Raw genomic sequence first — 9,310 nt, forward strand, 5'->3', positions numbered from 1 at the left:
TAATTGCTCCCTCCATGGATACATGAAACCTCTATGAGCCCCCCACTCCATGCATTCATTGTAAGATAAAGCTTCGCTCTTCACATGAGAATACAGAACAGCCCTTTACTCGCTCTATCCATGAGTAGATAGAACCTCTATGAGCCCTCCAGTTGCTCTATCTTCTCTAGGATGGAGCTAGCGGAGGGCTCATAGAAGCTACATCTTGCAATAGATAGAACCTCTATGAGCCTTCCACTTGCTCTATTCAACAGAAGATAGAACCTCCACGAGCCGTCCATTTGCTCCCTCCATGAGAAGATAGAACCTCAATGAGCCCTCCATATGCTCCCTCCATGAGAAGATAGAACCTCTACGAGCCCTCCCCATGCTCCCTACATGAGAAGATAGAACCTCTACGAGTCCTTCACATGCTGCCTCCAAGAGAAGATAGAACCTCTATGAGCCCTCCACATGCTCCTCCATGAGAAGATAGAACCTCTATGAGCCCTTTACATGCTCCCTCCATGAGAAGATAGAACCTCTATGAGCCCTCCACATGCTGCCTCCATGAGAAGATAGAACCTCTATGAGCCTTTTACATGCTCCCTCCATGAGAAGATAGAACCTCTATGAGCCCTTCACATGCTCCCTCCATGAGAAGATAGAACCTCTATGAGCCCTCCACATGCTGCCTCAATGAGGAGATAGAACCTCTATGAGCCCTTCACATGCTCCCTCCATGAGAAGATAGAACCTCTATGAGCCCTTCACATGCTCCCTCCATGAGAAGATACAACCTCTATGAGCCCTTCACATGCTACCTACATGAGAAGATAGAACCTCTATGAGCCCTTCACATGCTCCCTCCATGAGAAGATAGAACCTCTATGAGCCCTCCACATGCTCCCTCCATGAGAAGATACAACCTCCTATGAGCCCTTTACATGCTCCCTCCATGAGAAGATAGAACCTCTATTAGCCCTCCACATGCTTCCTCCATGAGATGATAGAAACTCTATGAGCCCTTTACATGCTCCCTCAATGAAGAGATAGAACCTCTATGAGCCCTCCACATGCTGCCTCCATGAGAAGATAGAACCTCTATGAGCCCTCCACATGCTCCCTCCATTAGGAAATAGAACCTCTATGAGCCCTTTACATGCTCCCTCAATGAGGAGATAGAACCTCTATGAGCCCTTCACATGCTCCCTCCATGAGAAGATAGAACCTCTATGAGCCCTTCACATGCTCCCTCCATGAGAAGATAGAACCTCTATGAGCCATTCACATGCTCCCTCCATGAGAAGATACAACCTCTATGAGCCATTCACATGCTCCCTCCATGAGAAGATAGAACCTCTATGAGCTCTCCACATGCTCCCTCCATGAGAAGATAGAACCTCTATGAGCCCTCCACATGCTCCCTCCATGATAAGATAGAACCTCTATGAGCCCTCCACATGCTCCCTCCATGAGAAGATAGAAACTCTATGAGCCCTCCACGTGCTCCCTCCACGAGAAGATAGACTCTATAAGCCCTTTACATGCTCCCTCAATGAGAAGATAGAACCTCTATGAGCCCTCCACATGCTCCCTCCATGAGAAGATAGAAACTCTGAGCCCTTTACATGCTCCCTCAATGAGAAGATAGAACCTCTATGAGCCCTTCACATGCTCCCTCCATGAGAAGATAGAACCTCTATGAGCCCTTCACATGCTCCCTCCATGAGAAGATAGAACCTCTATGAGCCCTTCACATGCTGCCTCCATGAGAAGATAGAACCTCTATGAGCCCTTCACATGCTGCCTCCATGAGAAGATAGAACCTCTATGAGCCCTTCACATGCATCCTCCATGAGAAGATATAACCTCTATGAGCCCTCCACATGCTCCCTCCATGAGAAGATAGAACCTCTATGAGCCCTTCACATGCTCCCTCCATGAGAAGATAAAACCTCTATGAGCCCTCCACATACTTCCTCCATGAGAAGATAGAATCTCTATGAGCCCTCCATTTGCTCCACCCATGAGAAGATAGAACCTATATGAGCCCTTTACATGCTCCCTCCATGAGAAGATAGAACCTCTATGGGCCCTCCACATGCTCCCTCCATGAGAAGATAGAACCTCTATGAGCCCTTCACATGCTCCCTCCATGAGAAGATAAAACCTCTATGAGCCCTCCACATGCTTCCTCCATGAGAAGATAGAACCTCTATGAGCCCTCCACATGCTCCCTCCATGAGACGATAGAACTTCTATGAGCCCTTCACATGCTCCCTCCATGAGAAGATAGAACCTCTATTAGCCCTTCACATGCTCCCTCCATGAGAAGATAGAAACTCAATGAGCCCTTCACATGCTCCCTCCATGAGAAGATAGAACCTCTATGAGCCCTCCACATGCTCCCTCCACGAGAAGATAGAAACTCTATGAGCCCTTTACATGCTCCCTCAATGAGAAGATAGAACCTCTATGAGCCCTCCACATGCTCCCTCCATGAGAAGATAGAACCTCTATGAGCCCTTCACATGCTTCCTCCATGAGAAGATATAACCTCTATGAGCCCTCCACATGCTCCCTCCATGAGAAGATAGAATCTCTATGAGCCCTCCATTTGCTCCACCCATGAGAAGATAGAACCTATATGAGCCCTTTACATGCTCCCTCTATGAGAAGATAGAACCTCTATGAGCCCTCCACATGCTCCCTCCATGAGAAGATAGAACCTCTATGAGCCCTTCACATGCTCCCTCCATGAGAAGATAAAACCTCTATGAGCCCTCCACATGCTTCCTCCATGAGAAGATAGAATCTCTATGAGCCCTCCATTTGCTCCACCGATGAGAAGATAGAACCTATATGAGTCCTTTACATGCTCCCTCCATGAGAAGATAGAACCTCTATGAGCCCTCCACATGCTTCCTCCATGAGAAGATAGAACCTCTGTGAGCCCTTCACATGCTCCCTCCATGAGAAGATAAAACCTCTGAGCCCTCCACATACTTCCTCCATGAGAAGATAGAATCTCTATGAGCCCTCCATTTGCTCCACCCATGAGAAGATAGAACCTCTATGAGCCCTTCACATGCTCCCTCCATGAGAAGATAGAACCTCTATGAGCCCTTCACATGCTCCCTCCATGAGAAGATATAACCTCTATGAGCCCTCCACATGCTCCCTCCATGAGAAGATAAACCTATATGAGCCCTTTACATGCTCCCTCCATGAGAAGATAGAACCTCTATGAGCCCTCCACATGCTCCCTCCATGAGAAGATAGAACCTCTATGAGCCCTCCACATGCTTCCTCCATGAGAAGATAGAACCTATATGAACCCTCCACATGCTTCCTCCATGAGAAGATAGAACCTCTATGAGCCCTTCACATGCTCCCTCCATGAAAAGATAGAACCTCTATGAGCCCTCCATTTGCTCCCTCCATGAGAAGATAGAACCTCTATGAGCCCTTCACATGCTCCCTCCATGAGTAGATAGAACCTCTTTGAGCTCTTCACATGCTCCCTCCATGAGAAAATAGAACCTCTATGAGCCCTTCACATGCTTCCTCCATGAGAAGATAGAACCTCTATGAGCCCTCCACATGCTGCCTCCATGAGAAGATAGAACCTCTATGAGCCCTTCACATGCTTCCTCCATGAGAAGATAGAACCTCTATGAGCCCTCCACATGCTTCCTCCATGAGAAGATAGAACTTCTATGAGCCCTTCACATGCTCCCTCCATGAGAAGATAGAACCTCAATGAGCCCTTCACATGCTCCCTCCATGAGAAGATAGAACCTCAATGAGCCCTCCACATGTTCCGTCCATGAGAAGATAGAACCTCTATGAGCCCTCCAGATGCTCCCTCCATGAGAAGATAGAAACTCTATGAGCCCTTTACATGCTCCCTCAATGAGAAGATAGAACCTCTATGAGCTTTTCACATGCTCCCTCCATGAGAAGATAGAACCTCTATGAGCCCTTTACATGCTCCCTCCATGAGAAGATAGAACCTCTATGAGCCCTTCACATGCTTCTTCCATGAGAAGATAGAACCTCTGTGAGCCCTTCACATGCTCCCTCCATGAGAGGATAGAACCTCTGTGAGCCCTTCACATGCTCCCTCCATGAGAAGATAGAACCTCTGTGAGCCCTTCACATGCTCCCTCCATGAGAAGATAGAACCTCTGTGAGCCCTTCACATGCTCCCTCCATGAGAAGATAGAACCTCTATGAGCCCTTCACATGCTTCTTCCATGAGAAGATAGAACCTCTGTGAGCCCTTCACATGCTCCCTCCATGAGCAGATAAAACCTCTATGAGCCCTCCACATGCTCCCTCCATGAGAAGATAGAATCTCTATGAGCCCTCCATTTGCTCCACCGATGAGAAGATAGAACCTATATGAGTCCTTTACATGCTCCCTCCATGAGAAGATAGAACCTCTATGAGCCCTTCACATGCTTCTTCCATGAGAAGATAGAACCTCTGTGAGCCCTTCACATGCTCCCTCCATGAGCAGATAAAACCTCTATGAGCCCTCCACATGCTCCCTCCATGAGAAGATAGAATCTCTATGAGCCCTCCATGTGCTCCACCGATGAGAAGATAGAACCTATATGAGTCCTTTACATGCTCCCTCCATGAGAAGATAGAACCTCTATGAGCCCTCCACATGCTTCCTCCATGAGAAGATAGGACCTCTGTGAGCCCTTCACATGCTCCCTCCATGAGAAGATAAAACCTCTATGAGCCCTCCACATACTTCCTCCATGAGAAGATAGAATCTCTATGAGCCCTCCATTTGCTCCACCCATGAGAAGATAGAACCTCTATGAGCCCTTCACATGCTCCCTCCATGAGAAGATAGAACCTCTATGAGCCCTTCACATGCTCCCTCCATGAGAAGATAAAACCTCTATGAGCCCTCCACATGCTTCCTCCATGAGAAGACAGAATCTCTATAAGCCCTCCATTTGCTACACCGATGAGAAGATAGAACCTATATGAGTCCTTTACATGCTCCCTCCATGAGAAGATAGAACCTCTATGAGCTCTTCACATGCTCCCTCCATGAGAAGATATAACCTCTATGAGCCCTCCACATGCTCCCTCCATGAGAAGATAAACCTATATGAGCCCTTTACATGCTCCCTCCATGAGAAGATAGAACCTCTATGAGCCCTCCACATTCTCCCTCCATGAGAAGATAGAACCTCTATGAGCCCTCCACATGCTTCCTCCATGAGAAGATAGAACCTCTATGAGCCCTCCACATGCTTCCTCCATGAGAAGATAGAACCTCTATGAGCCCTTCACATGCTCCCTCCATGAAAAGATAGAACCTCTATGAGCCCTCCATTTGCTCCCTCCATGAGAAGATAGAACCTCTATGAGCCCTTCACATGCTCCCTCCATGAGTAGATAGAACCTCTTTGAGCTCTTCACATGCTCCCTCCATGAGAAAATAGAACCTCTATGAGCCCTCCCCATGCTGCCTCCATGAGAAGATAGAACCTCTATGAGCCCTCCATATGCTCCCTCCATGAGAAGATAGAACTTCTATGAGCCCTTCACATGCTCCCTCCATGAGAAGATAGAACCTCAATGAGCCCTTCACATGCTCCCTCCATGAGAAGATAGAACCTCAATGAGCCCTCCACATGTTCCGTCCATGAGAAGATAGAACCTCTATGAGCCCTCCACATGCTCCCTCCATGAGAAGATAGAAACTCTATGAGCCCTTTACATGCTCCCTCAATGAGAAGATAGAACCTCTATGAGCTTTTCACATGCTCCCTCCATGAGAAGATAGAACCTCTATGAGCCCTTCACATGCTTCTTCCATGAGAAGATAGAACCTCTGTGAGCCCTTCACATGCTCCCTCCATGAGCAGATAAAACCTCTATGAGCCCTCCACATGCTCCCTCCATGAGAAGATAGAATCTCTATGAGCCCTCCATTTGCTCCACCCATGAGAAGATAGAACCTATATGAGCCCTTTACATGCTCCCTCCATGAGAAGATAGAACCTCTATGAGCCCTCCACATGCTCCCTCAATGAGGAGATAGAACCTCTATGAGCCCTCCACATGCTTCCTCCATGAGAAGATAGAACCTCTATGAGCCCTCCATTTGCTCCACCCATGAGAAGATAGAACCTCCATGAGAAGATAGAACCTCTATGAGCCCTCCATTTGCTCCACCCATGAGAAGATAGAACCTCCATGAGGAGATAGAACCTCTATGAGCCCTTCACATGCTTCCTCCATGAGAAGATAGAACCTCTATGAGCCCTCCACATGCTTTCTCCATGAGAAGATAGAACCTCTGTGAGCCCTTCACATGCTCCCTCCATGAGAAGATAGAACCTCTATGAGCCCTCCACATGCTTCTTCCATGAGAAGATAGAACCTATATGAGCCCTCCACATATATGAGCCCTCCACTATATGAGCCCTGGAAGGAAGGAGACGGGGCGGGACGTGGAAGGAAGGAGACGGGGCGGGACGTGGAAGGAAGGAGACGGTGGCAGGACTTGGAAGGAAGGAGACGGTGGCAGGGCGTGGAAGGAAGGAGACGTGGCAGGGCGTGGAAGGAAGGAGACGGGGTGGGACGTGGAAGGGAGGAGACGGGGCGGGACGTGGAAGGGAGGAGACGGGGCGGGACGTGGAAGGGAGGAGACGGGGCGGGACGTGGAAGGAAGGAGACGTTGGCAGGACGTGGAAGGAAGGAGTCGGTGGCAGGGCGTGGAAGGAAGGAGACGGTGGCAGGGCGTGGAAGGAAGGAGACGGTGGCAGGGCGTGGAAGGAAGGAGACGGTGGCAGGGCGTGGAAGGAAGGAGACGGGGCGGTACGTGGAAAGGAAGGAGGCGGGACGTGGAAGGAAGGAGACAGGGCGGGACGTGGAAGGAAGGAGACGGGGCGGGACGTGGAAGGGCATACTCCTGAGCTTAGTCCTGTCTTGGGAATACTTACGGCTAGGAAATGCCGGCAGTCAGACCCCAGAAGTTTTTAAAAATTATTTTTATATCAGTTCTAGTGAAAAGCAATACATGGCATTCCGCTAGTGATCGCTGCCTCCGTCAGCCGAATAATAGAATAAGGCCGAATAATAGAGAGTCAAGCATAGATTCCCGGCTGATTGCTTCCCCCAGTGACCCAATGGGGGCAGGAGGGGGAACAACCCTCATAACTTTTTATTAACATTTTTCAGGCCCCGTAGTGAAGTTGACTGCTACTACAATATACTGTGATACTACTGTACATTGTGCACATGCTGCTCTATTGCAGCCTGCCTCTGTCAGACTGTAACGGAAAATGCATAATAAGAGCTTTAGGAGCTTCTGAGAGGCATCTGGTCACTGTGTAACCCAGCAGACACCTGCCAGTATGGAGATACCTTAACCTGTGAGCCCTCTCCATACGCCCTTCACTTGGACAAGTCGGTTCATTTCTTTGGGCTGGTCGTGAAGAAGTTAACCAGGGTAAGCCAATTCAACCAAAAAGTTGGCAAATATTCGTGACTTCTATAAATAGTTTGTTTGCCCTCTTTCAGCGGTTGTGTGTAGTCTGTGGACAGGCCACGGATGCCTGAAGCTGCGGTCACGCTTCACTCCGCAGTCTCTCCGTCGTCGCCTTTGAACCGTTTCCTTGGAGATTGGTTGTCGTCGTGGACACCGCTGTACATCACATTGTCATTAAATCTCCAGATGCGGAGTTAGGGGCTTTTGTGGAGTTTTTGTGCCTGGGGGTCTATTTGGTTTCGCCATATACAGATATATGGGTGGTTTTGTTTGTTGAGAACCTCGTGATTACATTTTACAGCAAGTGGTTAAGAGAGACATCCGGTATTCAGACCTGGAGGGGTATATATACTGCATGTGGGGGGTACAGTATGGTCAGCTGTGGTGTGAGGGGTATATATGATATATGTGGGGGCACAGTGTGGTTAGTTGTGGTGTGAGGGGTATATATGATATATGTGAGGTCACAGTGTGGTCAGTTGTGGTGTGATGGGTATATATGATATATGTGGGGACACAGTGTGGTCAGTTGTGGTGTGATGGGTATATATGATATATGTGGGGGCACAGTGTGGTCAGTTGTGGTGTGAGAGGTATATATAATATATGTGGGGGCACAGTGTGGTCAGTTGTGGTGTGAGGGGTATATATGATATATGTGGGCTACAGTGTGGTCAGTTGTGGTGTGAGGGGTATATATGATATATGTGAGGGTATAGTGTGGTCAGTTGCGGTGTGAGGGGTATATATGATATATGTGGGAGCACAGTGTGGTCAGTTGTGGTTTGAGGGGTATATATGATATATGTGGGGTACAGTGGGGTCAGTTGTGGTGTGAGGGGTATATATGATATATGTGGGGTACAGTGGGGTCAGTTGTGGTGTGAGGGGTATATATGATATATGTGGGGTACAGTGTAGTCAGTTGTGGTGTTTGGGTATATATGATATATGTGGGAGCACAGTGTGGTCAGTTGTGGTTTGAGGGGTATATATGATATATGTGGGGTACAGTGTGGTCAGTTGTGGTGTGAGGGGTATATATGATATATGTGGGGTACAGTGGGGTCAGTTATGGTGTGAGGGGTATATATGATATATGTGGGGGCACAGTGTGGTCAGTTGTGGTGTGAGGGGTATATATGATATATGTGGGGTACAGTGTGGTCAGTTGTGGTGTGAGGGGTATATATGATATATGTGGGGTACAGTGGGGTCAGTTATGGTGTGAGGGGTATATATGATATATGTGGGGGCACAGTGTGGTCAGTTGTGGTGTGAGGGGTATATATGATATATGTGGGGTACAGTGTGGTCAATTGTGGTGTGAGGGGTATATATGATATATGTGGGGGTACAGTGTGGTCAGTTGTGGTGTGAGGGGTATATATATGATATATGTGGGGGTACAGTGTGATCAGTTGTGGTGTGAGGGGTATATATGATATATGTGGGGGTACAGTGTGATCAGTTGTGGTGTGAGGGGTATATATGATATATGTGGGGGCACAGTGTGGTCAGTTGTGGTGTGAGGGGTATATATGATATATGTGGGGGCACAGTGTGGTCAGTTATGGTGTGAGGGGTATATATGATATATGTGGGGGTACAGTGTGGTCAGTTGTGGTTTGAGGGGTATATATGATAAATGTGGGGGTACGGTGTGTACAGTTGTGGTGTGAGGGGTATATATGATATATGTGGGGTACAGTGTGGTCAGTTGTGGTGTGAGGGGTATATATACTACATGTGGGGGCACAGTGTGGTCAGTTGTGGTGTGAGGGGCATATATAATATATG

This window comes from Engystomops pustulosus, chromosome 1 (genome assembly GCF_040894005.1).
Source record: "Engystomops pustulosus chromosome 1, aEngPut4.maternal, whole genome shotgun sequence".
NCBI classification, from domain to species: Eukaryota; Metazoa; Chordata; class Amphibia; order Anura; family Leptodactylidae; genus Engystomops; species Engystomops pustulosus.